The sequence below is a fragment of the Mustela putorius genome, unplaced genomic scaffold (genome assembly GCF_011764305.1).
Source record: "Mustela putorius furo isolate JIRA1106 unplaced genomic scaffold, ASM1176430v1.1 tig00003988_pilon_pilon_pilon, whole genome shotgun sequence".
NCBI lineage: Eukaryota > Metazoa > Chordata > Mammalia > Carnivora > Mustelidae > Mustela > Mustela putorius.
In genome coordinates this window covers 2,933,707-2,938,164 of record NW_025422127.1, presented here as the reverse complement: position 1 = coordinate 2,938,164, position 4,458 = coordinate 2,933,707, and positions in this window count along the sequence as shown.

Below are 4,458 nucleotides of genomic sequence, written 5' to 3'. Positions count from 1 at the left end.
CACCATCATCTGGTGCTTTCTTTTTCAGTGCATAAGAAGACTGATTTATTTCTTCTTAAGTGTAAGATAACTGAATGCCACACTTTGTACACCCATCAATCCACTCAAGCAATAGATTCCATCTTATCCATTACTGGATGCTGACAAAAAGAGACCTTTGCTACTAAGAATCGATAGTAACTTTGGCACTTTTCAAGATTCTTTCTCTGTGTGTACATAGTATGGATGGTGGATGCATGTGAGTTCAACACATACACAGTGTGTTTATTTTGTTCGACATAACCAAAACTCTCAGATTTTATTTTTAAGTAATTTCCTTTTCTTAAGATTTTATTTATTTATTTGACAGACAGAGATTACAAGTAGGCAGAGAGGCAGGCAAAGAAGGGGGCGGAGAGGGGGACGGAGAAGCAGGCTCCCCACCAAGCAGAAAGCCCGATGTGGGGCTCGATCCCAGGACCTTGAGATCATGACCCAAGCCAAAGGCAGAGGCCCTAAACCACTGAGTCACCCAGGCACCCCTTTTTAAGTAATTTCTATACCCAGTGTGGGGCTTGAAATCTCAGCCCCAAGATCAAGAGTTGCACACTCCACTGACTGAGCCAGCCAGGCACCTCCCATCCTTTTTAAAGGAATATTTATTTATTTATTAAGATTTTATTTATTTATTTGACAGAGATCACAAGTAGGCAGAGAGGCAAACAGAGAGAGAGGAAGGGAAGCAGGCTCCCTGCTGAGCAGAGAGCTCGATGCAGGGCTCGATGCGGGGCTCGATGCGGGGCTCGATCCCAGGACTCTGGGATCACGACCCAAGCTGAAGGCAGCGGCTTTAACCCATTGAGCCACCCAGGCGCCCCTTTTTATTTATTTTTTAAGGTAGACTTCATGCCTAACATGGGGCTTGAACTCATGACCTTGAGATCAAGTGCTGCAAGCTCCACTGACTGAGCCAACAAGGCACCCCTCAAAACTCTTAATTACATCTAGTTCTATGCTAAGTGTAACACTCTTATAAGCTCTCTCAGGTTTTCCTGAAACCTTAGGATACATCTTACTAACAGATGCACAAAATAAATTGAAATAAAGCACAGATACTCACAGACACAGTCCATGATATGACGGCTTGATGCTGAGATACCGAGTGTAGTTCCTGAGGAAAGAGAGCTTGGTGGGGGCATTCTTGCTGCTAGGTTGCATCCTGACTCTTTAACACCTTTCCGCAAAATGAACACTGAATGCTATTTTCACCTTTTGCCTTTTAACTTTCAAGAAGTGGGGGATGCCTGTACATATTAAACAATAACTCCCTATTTTCCCTTCCCCCAGCCCCAGGAAACCACCAAGTGACCTCATAGTGTTTGTCCTTTTGTGGCTGGCTTATTTCATTTAGCATAACGTCCTCAGGGTTCATCTGTGTGGTGGCATATTTTAGGACTTCCTTCCTTTATGAGGCTAAATAATATTCCATTATGTGTGTATGCCACATTTTGCTTATCCATTTATCCTCCCATAGATACTTGGGTTGCTTCCACATTTTAGCTATTGTGAATAATACTATAAACATGAGTGCACAAATATCTGTTTTCAATTCTCTGGGGTGTGTACCCAGACTTGGAGTTCCTGGGTCTTACGATAATTCTATCTTTTATTTTTTCCTGGAACTGTTTTCCAGAGCAGCTGTAGCATTTAACATTCCTACCAACAGTGCACAAGGGTTCCAATTTCTCCACATCCTCACCAACAATTGTTGTTTTCTGTTTTTTTTTAAAATAGGCTTATTTTATTTTAAGATTTTACCTATTTGACAGAGAGAGAGCAAGAGCACAAGCAGGGGAAGTAGCAGGTAGAGGGAGAAGCAGACTCCCCACTGAGCAAGGAGCCCAATGAGGGACTCTATCCCAGGACCCTGGGATCGTGACCTGAGCCAATGGCAGATGCTTAACCAAATGAGCCACCTGGCCTCCCCTAACACTGACATTTTAACAAAATTACTATCCATGAACGTGGGATGTGTTTTCATCTATTTACATCTCCTTTAATCTATTTCAGCAATGTTTTGTACATTTCATTGCACAAGTCTTTCACCTTCTTGGCTAATTACTAAGTATTGTATTCTTTATTCTTTTTTATGTAATTGTGAATGAAATTGTTTTTCTAATTTCCCTTTCAGATTTTTCATTGTTCATTTATTGAAATGTAACTGGTTTTTGTGTGTTGACTTTGTATGCTGCTACTTTACTGAATTTGTTTATTAGGTCTAACAGCTTTCTTTATAGAGTCTTCAGGACTTTCTATTTATAAAAATCATATCATCTGCAAACAGAGATAACTTTACTTCTTCTTTTCCAATGTTTATGCCTTTTACTTCTTTTTCTTACCTAATTGCTCTAGCTAGAACTTCCAGTACTGTGTTCAATAGAAGTGATGAAAGCAGGTATCTTTGTCTTGTTCCTGATCTTAGAGGAAAGGTTTTCAGTCTTTCACCATTAGGTATGAAGTTTACTGGGGGTTTTCATATATGACTTTTATTGTGTAGAGGCAGTTGCCTTTGATCCCTATTTTATTTAATGTTTTTATCATGAAAAGGTATTAAGTTTTGTCAAATTCTTTTTTTGTATCATTTGAGATGATCATTTTTCCCTTTATTTTGTTGATATGATGTATTACATTGATCAATTTTCACATGCTGAATCATCCTTACATTCCTGGAATAAATCCCACTTGGTCGTGGTGCATAATAATCCTTTTAATATGCTGCTGAATGCCGCTTGCTAGTGTTTTGTTGTGGATTTTTATATCATGTTTATAAGGAATATTTGCCTGTAATTTTCTTTTTATAGTGTCTTTGACTTTGGTATCAGGGTTAAGAGACTGGAAGTGGAGTGCTGCTGTTAAAAAAAAAAAAATTGAAACATATGGCATTCACATAGCAATCAGGTGGCAGGCAATGAGAAAATTATGTCAGAGGTTCAAAGGATGGCGATCTATTTGTGTTTAGTAAACAAGACAGTAAACATTGTTCTGATAATAAAACAGCAACAATTCTGGGTATTTCAAATAGAAGGAATTTAATACAGATAATCATTTACAAAAGTGTCACAAAGGATGGAGTAGCAGAAAGAGGAAGCTAAGATTACTCAATGATTAGCAAATGCCGGAAGTCACTAACTCTAGGGCCAGTGGAGCAGAAGGGAACTGGTATTGCTAGGAGTCCACACTGCTTGGCTGCTGTGGCTGCTTCTCTTGAAACTATGCTGCCCCAGCAGGACTCAAGATCACATTGCTACCTCTGTCCCACTGTGTCTCCCTCTACCACCGTCAGAACCTAACAAGAAACCAGGTGGTTAGCAAGTCTGAGACACATAGTTAAAATATTCCTTCTTGACATTAGAGAAGATGTTCTAAAAGGCTAAATGTGGAGTTCAGAGGCCAAAGACTATTGGAACATCATGTTATGCGATGACAAAATACTTGGTAAAATGTGCTTACAATAATGTGGACAGCACAAGAAATATTATGAAGCTCTAAGAGAAGGAGTTGGAAAGAATCAAATGGCCAGCGTGCACTGGCAAATTCTGACTGTATTACAAGAAAGCAAGGAGCTCAGGGGAGAATTGGCCTTTTATTTTTGCAAGCAAATGTAAATGGAAATCATATGTCCAGAAAAATCAGACCTTGAATTGCTGGAAGACTATTGCTTCATGACTCACTATTGTGAGAAATAGAATTGAGAAGGCCCTGACCAAAAAGGCTCCATAATATCCAGCCTTGTGTTAAAAAGCAGATACAGAATGTGTTCTCTCTTAAATCAAGAAAGAGCAGCATATGTATGGGGATGGAAAGAAATAAAGCAAGCTTAAGAACTATGACTAGGAGGGTGCCTGGGTGGCTCAGTGGGTTAAAGCCTCTGCCTTCAGCTCAGGTCATGATCCCAGGGTCCTGGGATTGAGCCCCCCATCAGATTCTCTGCTCGGCAGGGAGCCTGCTTTCTCCTCTCTCTCTGCCTGCCTCTCTGCCTACTTGTGATCTCTGTCTGTCAAATAAATAAATAAATAAATAAATATCTTAAAAAAAAAAAAAAAGACTATGACTAGGAAAGAACTCTGAATATGATTACTAGGAGTAAAATGGAACTGACTCAAAGTATATAGGCCAGAAACTAAGGTTTGTTTGTTTGTTTGGTTTGGTTTTGTGTGAATGCATCTGTGTGTGTATGCATGTGTTTTTACAATCTTTTGTAGGTATAATTAGCCTACAACAGACTAAACATATTTAATGTTTACCATTTGAATTTTAACATATGTATAAATTCATCACCACAATCAAGGGAATGAACAGATCCATCACTCCCAAAAATCTCCTTTAAATTTTTGAAGTACTGCATTTCAAAGAAACCACAAACTTTGACAGCTTAAATGTAAAATCACCATAAGGCTTCCAAATTTCTACATATTGGGA